Source organism: Hyposmocoma kahamanoa, unplaced genomic scaffold (genome assembly GCF_003589595.1).
Source record: "Hyposmocoma kahamanoa isolate Upper Pololo Valley unplaced genomic scaffold, ASM358959v1 100021, whole genome shotgun sequence".
NCBI classification, from domain to species: domain Eukaryota; kingdom Metazoa; phylum Arthropoda; class Insecta; order Lepidoptera; family Cosmopterigidae; genus Hyposmocoma; species Hyposmocoma kahamanoa.
The window spans coordinates 17,020,600-17,040,268 of record NW_020653200.1 but is presented as its reverse complement, the minus strand read 5'-3'; the positions used below and the strand labels follow the sequence as shown (position 1 = coordinate 17,040,268).

The 19,669-nt window shown below is 36.9% G+C and overlaps 1 non-coding gene across 1 annotated transcript; it reads left to right on the top strand.

The window, feature by feature from the left end:
- The first annotated feature begins 14,817 nt into the window (after positions 1-14,817).
- On the top strand, positions 14,818-14,890 carry Trnar-acg. Its single transcript has one exon. It is a non-coding gene; the product is annotated as a tRNA-Arg (tRNA).
- The last annotated feature ends 4,779 nt before the right edge of the window (positions 14,891-19,669 follow it).

The following is a 19,669-nucleotide window of genomic DNA, read 5'->3' as shown; positions in this document are numbered from 1 at the left end:
GGCGATAGAGCGAAACCGAGGGTCCAAAGTATTCACTCAGCAGCTTGGAAGGAGCCACCTGACGAAGCTTACAACGCACGATGGCCTAACCGTTACGTCAAGGCCGCAGATACTCGCCGAGATAGAGGACTTCTATGGCCGTTTGTACGCTGTAAGTGCTCCTCGGGTCCAGCGTGACAATCACGATTTGAGAGCCACCTTGACGCGCCACTATACCGACGACCTGCCAGAAATCAGTCAAGACGAGATCGTGTTGGCTCTAAAACAGCTTAAAAATGGAAAAGCCCCCGGTGAAGACTTCGGAGCTTTTGAAGTCTGGAGGAGTTCCTATTATCCAGGAACTTCAGAAGCTCTTTAACTTGGTCATTCACTACGGGAGAACTCCACGGGCGTGGAACAGGAGTATTGTAGTTCTCTTCTTTAAAAAGGGAGATAAAACTCTACTGAAAAACTACCGACCCATCTCACTCCTGAGTCACGTCTACAAGCTGTTTTCTAGAGTCATCACGAATCGCCTCGCAAGAAGACTCGACGAGTTTCAGCCACCGGAACAGGCCGGGTTTCTGGGAGGATATGGCACCATAGACCACATACACACAGTGAGGCAGATTATACAGAAGTCCGAAGAGTATAATCGGCCCCTGTGTTTAGCTTTCATGGACTATGAGAAGGCCTTTGACTCTGTCGAAACCTGGGCTGTCCTGGAATCCTTACAGCGGTGCCAAGTGGACTATCGTTATATACAAGTGTTGAGATGTCTTTACGATGCTGCTACCATGAGTGTCCAAGTACAGGACCAGCAGTCTGAACCTATCCAATTACGCAGAGGGGTGAGACAGGGGGATGTCATATCCCCGAAACTGTTCACCGCTGCATTGGAGGATATGTTTAAGACGCTGGACTGGAAAAGGATGGGCATTAACATAAACGGCGAGTACATCTCACACTTGCGATTTGCAGATGACATAGTCCTAATGGCAGAATCGCTGGAGGAACTGGATCAGATGCTGAACAGCCTAGCATCCGCCTCGCGGCGGATTGGTCTCGGCATGAACTTTGATAAAACCAAAGTCATGATCAATGACCACATTGATCCCAGACCCATCTGAGTCAATGGCCACCTTCTTGAAGTTGTTTCCGAATACACTTACCTCGGGCAGATTCTGCAGTTAGGTAGAAATAACTTCGAGAAGAAGGCCAGGAGGAGGATTCAGCTTGGCTGGGCAGCGTTTGGGAAGCTACGTCGAGTCTTTTCGTCACCCATCCCGCAGAGCTTGAAAACAAAGGTTTTCAACCAGTGCGTCCTACCAGTTCTAACGTACGGAGCTGAGTCGTGGACACTCACGATACGGCTAGTCCACCAGTTTAAAGTCGCTCAGCGAGCTATGGAACGAGCTATGCTCGGAGTTTCTCTGAAAGATAAACTCCGTAATGAGGTTATCAGACAGAGAACCAAAGTGATCGACATAGCTCTTCGGATAAGCAAGCTGAAGTGGCAGTGGGCTGGACATATCTGCCGAAGAACCGACAACCGCTGGGGTAAACGAGTTCTTGAGTGGAGACCACGACTTGGCAAACGTAGTGTGGGACGCCCTCCAGCCAGATGGAGTGACGATCTGCGAAGATTGCTGGCAGGAAATGGATGCGTCAAGCCGAGAACAGGGCGAAATGGCGTGCATTAGGGGAGGCCTATGTCCAGCAGTGGACTGCAATAGGCTGATGATGATGATGACTGCACATCTGCGTGTGCACATGACATTAGTTATTATTCTTGTCAATGGTGATTACTGATTACAATTCCACACGGAGTGTAACAAGGAGGTATAACAAATGTTTGGCTTGTTATACGAATTTATTTTTTCAGTACATAACTAAATGGTTAAAAACTTGTCAAAGTAATCCAGAAGACGAGAGTTCCGTAATGATTTGCATTACATTAACTAAAAATCTGGCATATTTTCCAATATGGTCGCCACCACGTAAACGAGATCATTTGAAAATATTTTTATTGAAAACGCGGCTAGAAAAAGCCTGAAATAATATAGTCAAATTGCAATTGTTAAAACCCTATATGAGTGTTGTGGTGTTTGGCTCTCCGATTTCGAATATTTTTAACTTAATTTCGAGTTCATCATGGCTTGGTTGCGTTCCTCCGTCGATCCAATTAGTGGTATTGATTGCAATGTGACCAACGCTATTTATGAGTTTTGTTTGGCGACGAACACAATTTACATTTATTTACAATATGGCGTCTAGCATCAGATAGTATCGTACGACTGTGTGCCAATAAATGTGTATAATAAATAAATAAATATTGTAGTGCTAAAGAAACGACCAAACAAAACATAATCACATTTGTAAATAATATTACGAAACTTAATACAGTGACTACTACAGTGCTAACTCTGGTTAGCATAAGAGCAAGACAGGTATAGGAAATGAAACTATTTTTTCGCATTTAAATCGCGTGTATTTGTTTTTTCAAACAAACCAACGTTTCGGGCCTTTTACAGGTGCCATGTTCACTGTTGATTGGGGCGACAATGGGACCTGTAAAGGTCCCGAAACATTGGTATGTTTGCAAAAACAAATAAACGCGATTTAAATCCGAAATAATCTCAGTACAGAGTACTAAGAAAACGGACCTCAAAAGTACGTGGAATTACATCTATTTGCCAAGTTTTATTGCAATATCCCCTAGTTCGCCACTATACGGGACTTGACACAGGAAATAATAAAAATCGGCTCTCACTACTCAAAGGATGTTGAGAGAGAAAAAGGCCTTGAATTGGAGAATAGCAAAAAACAACCATTAAAATAATTGCTCCTTAAGTAAAATTTAGACGCTGTTTATAAAAATGAATGTTCATGCGTGATCAGCCACCCTTAGAGGTAGATGATTTTCTTCAAAATGAAATGGGATCAATATTGAGGTACCCTCTTTCCAACAAAAGAATTATGAAAATCGGTTTACAAATACCGGAGTTATCGCGTAACATACACAAAAAAAATACAGTTGAATTGAGAACCTCCTCCTTTTTTTGAAGTCGGTCCAAAATAGTTTCATTCCCTTTCCGTTCCATGAGTAACAATCGCGAAAACCTAAGAACTCGGTATGGTAGGTATAATCAAGGGTAAGAGTACTTGTTTATCAACGTTCATATTGACAAATATGCTCATCTAAGGTGTTCGGGATTTTGCCATCCTGCCGTCTTCACCTTCCGGAATTTATCTCGTGAGCCATTTTAAACATTTGTTGTGTACAAATATTATATTTGACGTGACTAGCAGTAGAGCTCCTTGTGAAAGTGTTCGTCCAGGGAAGTACTGCCACCTTACCTATTTCTGCCGCCAAGCAGTAATGTCAGCATTACTGTGTATCGGTTTTGAAGGGTAAGGGCGATGGTGAAATTACAGGCACATGGGATTTGTCAAACTACGTATCAGGGTGACGGACGCAGTGGCAGTGCCCCTCAGATCTTTGTGATTTAAAGCTCTGAGTGGCACTGCAACTGTTATGGACAGGCGTGTAGCTTACCATCAGGCGCACGACTTCTTCGTCCCGTCACGTCCTGGCATGGCTCGGTAATTTTCATACTGCTTCTTCGTGATCCACTCAATACTTTTTACATTAAGTAAAAATAATACACATTTATTGTTAGTAAAAATAAAATATTTATTTTTTACTAAAGAATCCAAGTTCGTGGAAAATGACGAAAGTTTTATCCTGAAGTCTGCTTCCACTTCAACAAGGTGGGAATATTGTGACCGGGTATTTACTTTAATGGGCCGATACCGGGTCGCGACCCACCAAATGGGAAACGCTGGTTTAAACCATAGTTTGTCATACAAGCCCAATGTGGATAGGAGACTTCACGTCTTAGAAGCGTTTTGTTCACCATCTTTGACATTGGTTAGTAAATTTAGATTATTATAAGTTAATAAATTAGTAATTTAAACGGCGTATATTCACGTAGTGAAAGCTGTCTTACGAGAATGTACCTAATCCAGGACATTCTGCAAAGGAGCTTACTGAAAAGCAGGTTATTTTTATCTTTTCAAGCAATTTGTTTTTGCTAAGAAATACAATCATATATTCGAGGCTTGTACAACGTAATTTTTTTAATGGCACTGAATAGAATAGGAATGTCGAAGTTAAACAAGCTGTATTTAAAATATATAACAAGTACGAAAGTGCTTCAAGTACAAGTAGCGTGTCGCTCACCACCGGGCGCAAGACTTGTTCGACCCTTCACTTGGTATTATATAAAAAAAATTATTAAAACGGTAATATATTTTAATAGCAGTCGAGCTCTTTGTCTAAGAGTTCGTCCAGAGACGTACTGCCAACTTGCCTAATTCTAGCACCAAGAACTAATATGAGCATGACTGCATTTCGTAAGAGTTAGGCCACAAATTCACAACAGTGGTGCGTCCAACACAAGGCACACGTTTGTTCCGAATTTGCTGCCTAAAGGTGGTAAAATTACAGACACATGGGACTTAATTTATGTCCCAGATCTTTGGGGTTTAAAGCTCTGAGCGGCACTGCATCTGACGGACAGTCCTGATGCTTACTACCAGACGCTCGAATTGTTCGGACGAACTTTCGAAGGTCACTTGGCATCATAAAAAAAGTGTGTATAAGTAAAAAGCAAATGAACACTAAACTTCACATTCTGTATTGTAATCAACAGTATTGACACATGTTCTTGAGATTCAATTATCAAACTAATGAATCGATGACAGAATGCGCCCATCGTTTTAGTAGTAAGCGGTCATCGAGGCGTCACCTTCCGTCACTGTCATAATGTTTGTTTGCACCATAGATTTAATATTTGCATTACGCATGGAAGAAATGTGGTCTGTAGCACTACGCTACGTATGAATGTACTCAAGTCTACACCGGACCTAGAAACATGAATGAACACAATTAGGTGCATGTCTAAAGTGCCCATTATTTTTTCACGTCACTAGCTCGGAAACGCTTTCTTTCTCGTTAGAAGTCTGCGCGCAAAAGCGTTTTATGCACGCTAGCGTAGAAAAGGTTTTTGAAATTCGAACTTGACGATGGATATTAGTGTACCTAGCTTTTTCTTTCGATGAAAAAAAAAAGCGATAATGACACGTTCAACTACGCGATTTGTCGTACGTTACTTATTTACGTAACATAAATCTGTTGGTATATTTTATTCTTATTATTGTTGACATTTTAATATCAACAATTAATATCACAATTAATATAATTGTGTTTGTTAAATTATTTTAATTCATCGAAGAACTAAAGTAATTTCAGTAAAGTAATTTCTTTTGATTGGTAAAAAAACTGATGTTTTATTATAGTTCAACTGTTTCTTTCATCTACCATTTTCCTCGCTGTAAAGTTGAAAAGTTGTGTGTTTCGCTCGGCAGCAAAGTTGTTTTGCGTCTCGTGCCATGAAACCCTCGCAACGCTCAAGAATCTATTTTTGTGTCTATTCTGTCTAGTAAAGTAATCTATCTAGTTTTAGGTCTTGCTTACATCGAACTTATTTGCACGTAAAACGCTTATTACATTATCCAATTTCTAGGGCCCTGCTTCGAGTATCCTTGTGGCCTCTAGATAGTGAACCGTTTATAGCACTATCCTGCCCACCAGACCCTATCCCCTGAACACGAACGTCCGTGTTACTATCATGGCGTTATAGAAGCTTGTATTTGTTGTTGTTGTTTCTCAGCGAAATTTTTGTAAATTTCAAGTGAAATTATAAAGCTTTCGTGGCCCGTATATCCTTCTTCATATAGTCTTTGTAATATTTTTTCCATAAATATGTCTATGTACATGTTTATCAGACACAACAAAACTTCTTTTTCTTTACTGCATTACATGGCGAAAGCAAGACAAAATGGCTGCGCAAACCAGAGGAACGAAACGATACGACAGCTCTCCGCTTTTGTCGCACGTCGTCTGAACTCCCTTAAGCTTTAATACACTTGTTAATACTCACCGAGGGAGGCGCAGCAGCAGCTTGATTTTGATTGCCTCTCCCAATCGGAAACTGCGTCTTTCCCGAGTCGAGGCGCATAATTGCGATTCACAACTGGCCGATCGGAAACTTCTTCGCGTCCCTAATTTTGATTTAGGGTCCCTTGAAATTAGAGTAGTGTAATAAACGTTTTAGGCACTTATGGTACAGAGACAACGACAAAAACAAGTCAATGTCGTGTCAACAAAAATGTCGTGTCAACGGACCGGATGGTAAATTATTTTGGATTTAAAGTTTCCCCTCTAAAACTCTATTAACTACTAACTTGCATTTACATTTTAGATGTACGGATCAGACAGGCCGTATTACTCCATATAGCCGAAACTGTACTCTCCTGTATTTGTTTTCCACCATAATATGGAACGTGACTACAAATCCCTAAACCGTAACCTGTCTCACTTTTCTATGATTTTGTAACGTTTGTATGTATTGTACAGTTTATTATATTGTCCAAACAAACTTTATGTAATAATAATATAATAGTTACGTGAAATGCATTACAGCTATAAATACCTATATAAATTTAGGAAATGAAACTATTTTTCCAGATTTAAATATTATATTATTATATTAGGTATAATTTATTTTGGATATCGATTTGAGACTCGCCTCAAAGATTAAAGTTGAATTTTTAAATGGCAAAGACGTTATTCCCCGCCACCGTCGGCCGGGGTCAGAGACTCAGGTTCAAGAACCGGCAAAGAATACGTGCTGTATCGAGCATACCGTTTTTTGCATTTGTGCTGGAAGTGACGCGCCACAGAAATCCAACCGCCTCAAGCTGCTAGCGAGACTGACTGGAATAAATCCGTTTACGGGCAAAATTATAGGGAATATTTCAGTGCAGGTCACAATCCACATGTCGTGATTATTATTATTATTAAAAATTATAATATTGTGCTGAACACGGTTTACCTGGACTCAGGCTAAGGACTTCTTTGTATTATGAGAGTCAATTTAGAAATAAGGGCATAATAAATTCCTCTTTCATTATGTAAATAATGTTTATTTATACAAGTCTTTATGTTTGTAGTTATATAATTTGCCAGTTATATTTTAGGTGTGATTATTCTCCTCTTTTTACGGAGATGATAGGGTATAAAGTTCGTAGAGATGATTTAACGTTTTGGTGAAGTATTCACTGAATTTACATACCAAATTAAGATTAAACTATATAGTTATCTATATATATATATATATAGATAACTTATATGACAACGGTCCAACAGACTGGAAACTGTCGAGCAATTAAATATAAAAGACTTATATGACAACGGTTCAACTGGATAAACTGCTGACAAGCAATCGAATGATCTGGAGGCGCAACTCGAGTCCTTATATAATAAGGAATCGAACAATGGAATGTTGGCGTTGGTTACTTTGTAACCTAGTTCTCGGATTTTCGATAACAAGTCGTAAAAATGCTATAAAGTATAACCTTAATGTCTGGTGGTGTGAATTTACTGTCTGACTAATTCTAAGTAATGTGTGCATAATTACACGCACGTGATTTTTGCAACATTTCAAAGTTTTTACAACAAAAAAAACATTATTGGGACAATCGTAATGCTACTAACCACAGTTTGAGAAACACTATCCCCGTAGTGCAAGCGCATTGTAGCAATCGGATACACGAGTTCGTTCCTCATTTGATACGAAATGGTGTTTAACCGCACCACAAATAAGGCTGTTTTCAAATGATAATCCAATGATTGAATTGTGACGAGGATCGCATAACGGTCTGATGTAGAACAGTTGCCTCTCAATCACAGAGAGAGCACTTTCAATTTCGAGCACGGGTCTTTTCTTTGTTTTCGAATTATAACCAATTTGCAATTAATGATAAAGAATGATGTTTACTTGAGAAGAAACAATACAAACTTTATACTCGTACAAGTACCTGATTGAAAAAGGGCTTTCAAAATCTCTACAAAATATCTCATGCCCGATAAATAAATAAATAAATAACGCACACTAGGGAAAAACCATAAAGTACACCCAAACTCGCTAGAGAAATAAATGTAGGCCATAGAAATATTTCTCCTTGGCAGTCAAGGATGGTAACCGTTCAGCCATGGAGGCACTTAGTTAGTTATCGTGTGCGTTTCATAGAAGTATTGTTAACATTAATTATATTAGGGTGTAATGATTGGTGACGTTAATAATTTCATTCGCAGTTTTACAAAATCTTGAAGCACGTCATACTCAATTAGCGAAATTAGGGGTTCCTAAATTAGTTAGTTACGATTGTCTTCGTGGAGCTATTCAATAATTTTATTAATACCCTCAATAATAATATTTATTAATATAGAAACTAATTTTTCTACATTGTCTCGGGTTTAGGCGTTTGTGGTACCGTCGTTGTTCCGATTCCCATAAAAAAAGTGCTTTAGTTTACTTTGGGGTCAGCAACATATGTTATGTTGTCTAATAGTTATATTATTATTTATAACCTTACATTAGTTACGTGTGGAAATCTTTGGGGGAGGCCTGTGTTCAGCAGTGGACGTCTTCAGGTTGTTATGATCATGATGATTAGTTACGACGTAATTGTTAACTGATACGACGTAACTTAAAACACAACATAAGTTACTGTCTTTACGAAGGTCACGTAAAAGACATGTTAACTGTTTTAATAGTTATAATAAAAACATTAAACGTTTAATTTAGATGTATATATAGTATATATTGATAATTTCCAATCAGACCATTCAGGGCAGATTTTAATCCTTTATTGATTTATGTATTTATTACATAGGGTCCTGAGACATTTTCCTTATAATTGAATATAGAGAGGGTAGTGAAGGAGAATGTCTAGTTAAAAAAGGGTATAATAATTATAAAGTGGATGTATTAGCCCCAGTCCCGTTTATCTAAACTAATATTATAAATGTGAAAGTAACTACGTCTGTTGCGTTTTCACGCCTAATGCATTTTGATATAGTGATAGATGGTATCTAGAAGAAGGACAAAGGCTATTTTTATCACAAAAACAAATCTTGAAGGGGTGAAATAGGAGACGAAATTTTGTATGAAGAACCAATAATTTCTCAAGAAATGGATCTGAAAATTCATATTTATTTCTTTTGAAAGGAATAAACAACGTTTCAGTGTTTTTGATCAATTAATTACCCTCAAGGTAAAACAGGAAACGAGTAGGCTACTCGAAGTAGTTATTCCACGCAGACGAAGTCTTAAATTAAGTTCAATCGTATTTTTTTTTCAGTCTCTTTATGTGTAATAATTATTATAAGCACTTGATATGCCTAGTGAGGCCCTACAAGCTTTCTTACTTGGATGTATATTTTGAAGGTGTATCGGAATGGGAGAGAATAAATTATTATTAATATTGCTAGTGCCGAGTAAATAACTAACTATATCATTTTACCAAGTTTACGTCTCTAAAAAAGGTTATGTGTAGAAACGTCACTTACTGATATTAAGAGCTAATTGCGGCTTGTAATTTAAGCTGTTAATTAAAGTTTTTTCTTTGATCTCCACGTACGCCGTGGCCTCCACTTTTCTTTTGATTAAGTCTAAGCAATTTTTTGTACGTGGCGCAAAGCCTTCGAATCGGACATGGTATATTTCGAGGCTATTATGCTATATGTGGTATTAATAATAATATAAGAGACTCTGATCCCAAAGTAAGTAACTAAAACTTGGGAAAATCGGAAATAACGACGATACACAAATCCCGAGACAATATTAAAAAAGTGATTTCTATACTCGGCCGGATCCAAAACCGAGCACTCAGAAATGGCGATATCACGAAAACCGGTGTTCAAATAACAAGACACGAAGCGTAAATAACTCAAAGTTAATTCAAAGTTGTAGCTAACTGCGAGTTCAAATTTCTTGTAAGTAAAACATTGTTGGTGGGCCAATGAAGTAAAAGAAGGAAAATCATCTTACTAGTTAGTAAACGCGAAAGGAAATGCTACTGGTATAATTAGGAAGTGCTATTAAATATTGACGTTACAGAGAGAAAGTGCCATTTAAAAAATTGCCGTTCTTAAGTAGTTTTATGTTTTATTTTGGGTTGCGTCAAACGAATATCGTTACAAAGGAATAGTGTTTCAGAACATAGTTCTGGTATGTACTTTACTAGTTTTATTGCATTTTCCATAAACTGTTTGAAGCAAGGTTCATTTTACACGAACAAAATTGAGTCGCTTTTCATTTCATTTTATTCAAGTATCATATTTACTTTATCAACTGTAATTGAATCATCTTTAGTGGAAAAATAAGTAAATTGGTGGAAGTAAGTTTTCAGACAAGATGTGTAAATGGGGGTTGTTCGTAGCCTCCAATATGACTGCAGTGCCCTAGTATAGTCGATACAGGACTTACTGTTGTGCCTCTTGAGCTCTAATACCTGTACGAGGGAAGATAACACAGTCAAGGTGGCGACATATCGTTCAAAGTCAATATAGTCATAAAATGAACGAAGCATCGATACGATATCAGAAATGGAGCAATAATAATCTAAATAGTGAAAATTTTCGTGCAGGTAAGATATGCATTTTTTGTACTATGGGTAGTTGTACAGACTCACTCACTTTGTACATGTTTGTTTGATTTATTAATTTTGTCCCATTGCATTTTTTAATATGGACTATTTTATGCAAAAAAATTTAATGATTTTAATTCGAATTCGATTTTAATAGAATCTTGAAGAGATGAGAGAGAGAGAGAGAGAGAAAGAGAGAGAGAGAGAGAGAGAGAGAGAGAGAAGGGAAGAGAAGAGAATCTCTTCAAGATTCTATTAAAATCTAATTCGAGTTGTGCCTCGTACAAACATTTCGAAGCTACTGTTTCGAATTTTGATTCTCGGTAGAATTTGGGAAATTAACTTTTCTAAATTGGTTCTGGTGTGGGTGTTGCGAATAGCGCCTCATAGTGAATTCCGTTACTTGGTACTTATAATACCGAGAATTCCCATGTTTGAGCGCAGAAAATTGGAGAAGTCGTTTAAAAAAAATATTGTTATTATTATGAAAAGCTCAGTAGGCACCCTTAAGTGAGAACAATATTGAGACTCACATTCGATTCCGGTCGCATCCTCGCGACACAGAATCTATTCCGACCATGTTCGGAATAGATTCTGTGTCTCAAAATAATGCGAGGAAAAGCGAAGAAAATACTTTTTGAAGACACGTAAAGACCTTAACTAACACTTAGACTAGACCTGTATTTGTAGTAGAGAAAAATAGGACAAAAATAAATGTAGCAGACCGTATTAATGGGTTAAAGGGTGCGTGCTAACAACGAGTGACCAAGGCCAAAGCATTTTTTTTAGAAAAAAACGTAGGTATAGCTTTCAAAGCAAAACAGCAAACAAAAAATTAAGAAAGATGCCCCAAAAACAACCACTTTTAAATTTAGAATTTAAACACAGAAGTAGCTTAAAAATACTGTATTATAAAATACAAAGAGATTTTTTAGCAACTGCCGCGATTCGCTACAATAAAGTTCAATTTATTTTGATTAATCCCCTAAGATCCGGCGCCCATTGAGAGGCAACGGGGCGCGCGGGAAGGTAAAATTCTTACATGCAAGCGCACACTGATGGAAATTACGCTGTGGTTTCCTTGGGCATACCGAAGCATACCGTCACAAAATCGTGCTCCCGCCTAGCTTCTGTTCAGATCAATTGTAACGTTGCAAACTGGTTTATTACCAGTTGTATATTTTAAATGGTAGTCTTGCTGAAAAAGGAGACGAAGAACAATATTCCAAGAAAAAGATTTTGTTTATCACTAATTACAGTTTTCTTACCACGATATGACTTTTTATAGCCCAATATTTCGGAACGTTTACAATACACACACCACTGTCACGGGTTGACTGGTCAGTAGCAGATGACAGCTTCAAGAACATCTTTCGCGCTGTCGACGACTACCTTTATCTCGATTACCTGTGGCATTACTATTATCTATCACTTTTTCCCATACTCTCTGCATCAACAGAATTCGAAACATTTTTGTTTTTATTATTGTTGTACAATTTAATGTATAAATTACTGTACAAGAAGATTTTGGGTGAATATCTTTCGGAAACCTACCCACGCATCCCGCAGATTGCCGAGGGATTCCGGAGGCTGCCGGCATGGTGTGCCTAAGCTTACCGAAGGTTTGTTTTTGTAATTATGACTGTCTTAATGCTATAATATTAATACACATTACTCCGTGATATTACTATTCGTCACCTAAATATTCCCTGCTGTGCCGTTCCGTCAGTGGGCGCCGGGCCCAAGACACTATTAGCTTTTCCTCGTTGCATCGCGATGTCAATAAGGACAAGACCTAAAAGCATCCTTAATGGCATCACTATCTAAAGCTCTTTGCGTTGTCCATTATTAATAGCAAAATAATTCATTATGTAAGACCCTCAGTGTATTTTCTTTATAATTAATTGAAATCTTTATCGTGCTCTCCTCTGGGCAGTAAGTCTACTCGTATTTTACATTCCATTAATTAGGTACTAAGCAAATTTGGAGGTTTTTGTTGTGCTCATTTGACGTCGTGATTGCGTCATGAAAGCAGTATCTACGGATGGCTCCTAATTGTTTACTTACTGAATGCTTATAATATTACATACATGTTTACATTTCGTGAGAATGTTCTATGTTATCTCATGTTCTATTTTTATTTAATTAGACAAACTTATTGTTGTTGTTTTTTATTACTGTTATTATGTTTTATTAGTATTAGGTTGCGATTAAGAGCAGTTACACACGGCGACTTTTGGCAGCGTCTCTGCAGCGATTCAGTCGCCATGTAGTAGGTAATCGTCTACTCTATACACACGCGCAACTTAAGCAGCGATACAATCGCGTTTTTAATGATTCAATATAGGCGATGCAACCGCCTATAAACCGCAATTGACGCGATGTAATTACGCGTTTCACAGCCGTGTGTAGCCACTTTAATTGGACTGCATGGTTATAGCGTCTTTACAAATGATTGCATGAAAATTACGTAGAAACTATGAAAAAAGCAAAGCACAGTGATTCAAAATTAATTTTTGTAACGTTGATTTGATAATTTGGCTGAATCTGATTCAGTGTAGTTTAAATACGACGTAGTCGTCAAATATTTATATTATTGGCAAAAAAATTTTAACACGTGCCGGATGCTCCAAGGAAAGTTCTTGGTGTGGCAATAATAAAAATTCGCTTATGAAAGGTCGTAATTTATTGCCGTATCCGTGAGCCATATTGGCGTGATATATTTTTTTGTGCGACTATGTCTTAAGCACTTGTACATTTTATTTAAATAGCTTTTGTATAATACAAGAATACGTGTGGGCAGCGGAAAGAGCTACGCTGATCTGGTAATTGTTGTGTGGGATTTGCAATTTCGTCCCGGCTTCTGTCGACTTTAGTGTAAGGTTTACAGTTTCAATGAGCGTTGTTTCAATGAGAGTTCGAAGAATAATAAGTAGACATGTAACCAATGCGTATTGGTGCAAGCACAAGGCAATGTATTATTATTATTGGCTTAATAAATTAGATATATCTGAATGCTGGTTTTCACAAGGAATATTTTTTTATGATGAATATATACTATAAATATTAAACACCATCATTCTGTTAGCGAATCGTCACATTAATTTATTTTATTTTGTTAGAAAACTTATTTTGCTTCAATTAGAATTAGTTTTATGGAAATAACAAATAAATCGATATCGTCTTCATCGAGTCAACGGAACCCTAACGGGCGGTCGCCATTACGAAAAACATCTTTGAGGTACTGTTCTGTTTTGTTTGGATTTATAATGAAAAATCCTATAGTTTATAACGGTCACTGGAGTTTCATTTCTATTTCTATTAGGAAAATCTCACAGTTCAGAAGTGGGATAAGTGTCCTCATGGTATAAATTGAGGCCTAATTATGCCTAAGAATGCCTAATTAAGGACACCACTCTCTTTAAAGCGCTCGCTCTGTAGTAAAAATTATTAAGTGGCACTCATTGACTTACAAATAAATGGACGACGGGTCTAATACAAAAAACACGAAAAAAATGTCCCAAGTCAACCTATTCGAAATTTAAATTGTTATGTCATCGCAGTATCGCGCTGTCCGTAGAACAAATGAAGACTAAAGCGGAGTGTCGCGCTCTGTATACGATTTTAGCGCCTTACAAGTGCGGACACTTTTTAGCGCGGACCCGACGTCCATATAATTGTAAGTCAATGGTGGCACTAAAGGTTCTTTACCTCTCATCAACAGAAGTATAAAAGCCGATTACTTTTTTATTATTTATTTATTTAGGGGCTTTGATCGTTGTTGTGTCAGTCCCATTAAGTCAATGGTCCCATTAGAAAAATTCAGACAAATATTGGACAGACAAATCAAAATACTACTTAACAAAACATGTATACCAAATATTCGCTGCACTAATTATTGTGTTAGAGAAAATGCTTGAAATTTATATAATTATGAATTCCATTGACTTACAAATAAAAGTCAATGATGAATTCAATCAAATAAGCCAAATTTTTGTAAATGAGAACAATTAACTGAAATGCCGCAAGAATCCCTAGTTTCCACGTAGTTTGTTTGTTCCTCGATTGATGGCGCCACGTGCACCTTACAGCTTATTTACATTATATCAATGACAAATGATGAGCCGTATTATCGTCAAAAAGTAATTTCTAACTTACTTATCCTACAAAAATGGGTTCAAGTTAAAGGATTACATTGCTTCAAATTACAATATTAACACAAACACAAACATGCCCGAATGGAACCACTAAACTCTTCAATTCACCCCTATTATAAAAGGCCCTGTGGCGCAACGGATAACGCGTCTGACTACGGATCAGAAGATTCCAGGTTCAAATCCTGGCAGGGTCGTATTGATTGATACGTTTATTGAATAATTTTGTACTTCCGCGTCGTATGCAAACTTATTTTTAACCGACTTTAAAAAAGAAGGAGGTTCTCAATTCGACTGTTTTTTTTTGTATGTTTGTTACGCGATAACTCCGGTATTTGTGAACCGATTTTCATGATTCTTTTTTGTTGGAAAGGGGGTAATTCCATAGTGGTCCCATTTCATTTTGAAGAAAAGCATCCATTAAATGTGGCTGTTCACGCATGAAGATTCATTTTTATAAATAGCGATTAAATTTTACTTAAGGAGTAATTATTTTAATGGTTGATTTTGCTATTTATCCAATTCAATTTCTTCTCCAATTTTCTCTCAATATACTTTGAATAGTGAGAACCGATTTTATTATCTCCAGTGTCAAGTATAGTGGCGAACTAGGGGATATTTCAATAAAACTTAGCAAATAGACGTAATTCCACGGACTTACTTGGTACTTGGTTTTTTTAGTACTCTGTACTGAGATTATGGTCGTTTTAGTTTAGGTAAAAAGTATATCACCAAGAATATACAAGTTTTAAAAATGGAAGGCTGTACGTTTATACATTCCACATCACTCCCAAGAATTGTAGTGAAATCAACAGAAAAATAATTATTTTGACTAAGTATTGTTAGCTTTTTCATGTGTCATAACATCTTGCAAGCAAATGATCCATTACTCGTCGTCTCAAGTTTTGCATATGGCATATCAATTCGATAAAACAAAACCATAAAACCTTTCCAACTATAGTCGCGATAGTAAACATAAGAAAAACTAAAAAAGTTTGTTTCCAGTATATAAAAATTCCAGACCAACGTTATGCATATGTCGTAATTCTGTTATTTTTTGTTTGTGTGCGAGTATGCAACTAACCTTGGAGATCCTAAAATTTTTACTATTTACTAATAACTACTTGAAACACATCTCAAGTGTAAAAAAGTTTCCCCAATCTTTTCATCGTAGAGATATATTAGATAGTGTGTGCCTACGTCATGAGCTATACTTACGTTGTTTAAAAAATATATTTCTTATGTAACTTTTTTATGAAGTAATATATTATGACGTTTTCTATTCTAGAAAAAATAAACTTCTAGCGCCATCTAGTACGCGATGTGTAAACTATGAAGTCGTATACATGTTGTTGGGCGTTATTACGTTAGCCGACAACAAACTAGAGCCTTACGTAGTTCGATTAAAACACCCTTGAAGCGCTACAAAAACCAAATTTTTTTATAAACGGTCTCACTGATTCATATATAAAGACTGATTATTTATTACTGTGTTTAGAGAAAACGCTTGAAATGTATATACATTCAATGAATTCAATCAAATAAGCTCCATTTCTGCAAATGATGATATGTGAGAAGAACCTCAAGATACCCCGAAGTTTCTTTTTTACTGAATTGAGGGCCCCACGTGTACCTTACAACTCAAACTTACATAAGATACTGTTAATTGGGCAACTAGATTCTTAATACTTAATGTCATGTTTGAACCACTGAATTCAGCTACCACCGAAATCAGGATTTCTTGATAAAAGGCGTAATTTTTGTATAACTGAAAAAGGCAATAAAAGCATTTAATAATGTACATAAACATTTACTAATATGACTAACTATAAAATCAGGCTTTAAAAACTAAAATTTTTTGTAAATCGACCAGAATAGCGCCAACAAATTTCATCTTATGACTATTAATTAAAATCTATTAATTAAATTTACAGAGTCTGTTCAGCCTTTTTTCAATCACACAAAGTAATTCCGTACCTTTTTAAAAAAAATTTAGAACTTAATCTGTAGCTATAAAAGCAATAAATTTTTGGAAACAGGCGCGATTAATATCTTTAATTCCGTACCTTTTTAAAAAAAATTTAGAACTTAATCTGTAGCTATAAAAGCAATAAATTTTTGGAAACAGGCGCGATTAATATCTTTCGTTACTTTTTATGGCGAGGTAATTCATGCAGCTTTAAAATATTTCCGTCCGCTTTTTCTTCGCATACCTCTGTCAATCTTTTTCTTTAAACCTTTCAAATATAAGCGGATCGCCTTTTATCTTTGCTTTTCTAGCACGTTCCTTTATCCTCTTGATTTACAAATTTTTATTTTCTATTTTGATATTCCTTATTCATTTTCAGTGGAAAGCAAGTAGTAATATAAAATTGTGAAAATCAATAGTATTAACTAAACGCTTATATAAAAAACGTATCAAATTCTAGCTGTTCATAAAAAATATGGCTTCGATGTCATGTTTTTCAGACTTCGGTGGAAGCTTTTCTGAATTTGGTGGCATACAATCCACCAAATCCAAGGCCACGGGATTCAGAAAATCCACGTATTTTTGATATTACTTGTAAACGACAATACCTACTTGAAAAACTAATACATTGTTATTATATTTTAGTCGTTACAACACATAATATAAAAAATATAACATACGGTTGTATGTTATATTTTTTGTATTAAACAATTTTCAGTTTTTGGAATATCGTATACACCGAATTAAAAAATCAACCTGGACCAAACACACCGAATTACGTATTCACACGTAAACAGTCCTAAAATCGGCAACAAATCATCCGCCTGTTCTTACCCAGCCGCAGGGGCGTGATGGACGAAAAATACGAACGTATTCCGAAGCTTCTAAAATGCTTCACTTCTGATGTGTATCGTGAATAGTAATTACCACCGAATTCCCGCGTAAGCCTGGGACACGCAGCAATCTTGGTATTGTGATAAAACTATTGTCTAGTTTATTGTGAAATTCAGATTAGAAGTACTGTCATCTAATATATTTTACGTGAACTAAAGTCTAATATTGATAAGCGGTTTCAATTTTGAGAACAATGACACTTTGCGTGGAATTCTGCATTCGGAACACGCCATCGTTGTCAGGTTTTAGACCTTTTGAATTTTTTCCATCAGGTCCTAAAGGTTTATTGGGAAAATTTTGAGCTCTCCAATTAGCTTTCGACCTATATTGTACTCTCTTTTTTGTAGATTTTTGTTTTGATAAATAAGTGGATGTTTAGTGCATGGACACTGAATATTACGGGTTTGGAGAAATGCCCATAAATGTATTTATTTTTATTTTATATTGGCCGAAAACCGCAAGTAATACGTGGGTTCGTTTCCCAATGTGCGAAAGCACATACGGGAACACGAAATGTTTTCAATAAAGATACAAATAAATATTAATTACATTTACTATTACATTATATTATATTTTAAGTATTTTTTTATTCTTCGCTAAACTATGGCACAACAGTTAATTCCAACGACTTTATCCAGTTAGGACTTGCATGTTACAGTAACAGTAGAGCTCCTTGTGAAAGAGTTCGTCCAGGAAAGTACTGCCTAGCTTACCTATTTCTGCCGCCACGTGGTAACGTCAGTATTACTGTGTTCCGGTTTTGAAGAGTAAGGGTGCTGGTGAAATTACAGGCACATGGGACTTGTCAACTTATGTCTCAGGGTGACGGGCGCAGTGGTAGTGCCCCTCAGGTCTTTGCGATTTAAAGTACTGAGTGGCACTGCAACTGTTATGACTGAGTGGCACTGTAACTTCATTAAAAAGAGCATTCATTCATTAGGGATGTTTGCGCACTACTCTAGGTGGATACCGAACGTCTCAGAGATGATTCACCGATACATTAAAATAGAAAATTTCGCTTTGAACAATGATGAGATAAATGTTTTTGAAGGTCTTAAATCTGATGTTGTCAAAGCCTCATTAGATGCTATAGATGACCACTTACCATTTTACGTTGAAACAGATGCATCGGGGAGTATGTCAAGAAAGTAGACCGGTTGCATTTTTCTCTAGAACACTGTTACGTGAACGAAATCAATCGGTCGTAGAGAAAGAGGCCCACGTCATTGTTGAATATTTGAAAAAATGGCGTTATTTCCTTAAAATAAAAAATATTCAGAAATGGAGACTGGAATTAGCACTGTACAAATAACTAGTACAGACCCGGTAAAGATAATCTGGCAGCCGACGCTCTATCTCGTGTTTGTGCATCTATCGAGACTCGTCTTTGTAAACTGGCTTCATTCCATGAGGATTTATGTCATCCCGGTGTCACGAGGATGTTTCACTCGGTAAAATCTAAGAACCTACCATTTTCTTTAAAAAGAGTCAGAGATTCAATTACAGATTGCAAAGTTGGTGCTGAAGTTAAGCCTAGATTTTATTGCAACGATGTTCGTAACTTACTGAAATTGATTAAAGCTACTGCGCCTTACGAGAGACTTAGCATTGACTTTAAGGAACCGATACGGCCGATAAGGAACAAATATATACCTACTTACAGTGATAGATGAATTCTCTCGGTTTCCCTTTGCTTTTCCATGCTGTGAGCTGAGTGCAGCAACAGTAATCAGACATTTAAATGGATTATTCATGACTTTCGGACCACCTTCCTACATACTTGCTGACCGTGGAACTTCATTTTTATCTAAGGAAGTCAGAGAGTCCACATTCGCGGGGCATAGCTGAGAGCTCTTCTACGCCCTGTAACCCACAAGGGAACGGACAAGTAGAGAAACTTAATTCGACTCTCTGGAAAGCCGTGTAGCTAGCGCTACATAGCGCTAGAGAAGGTACTGCCACAGGCTCTGCATTCAATTCTCTTCTTTGTACTGCGACCAACTGCACACCATATGAAGGAATGTTCACTCACCCCCGCCGGTCCTCAAATGGCTATTCGATATCTACCTGATTGACGAACACAAGGCATGTACTGGCGGAAAAATTCAATCGA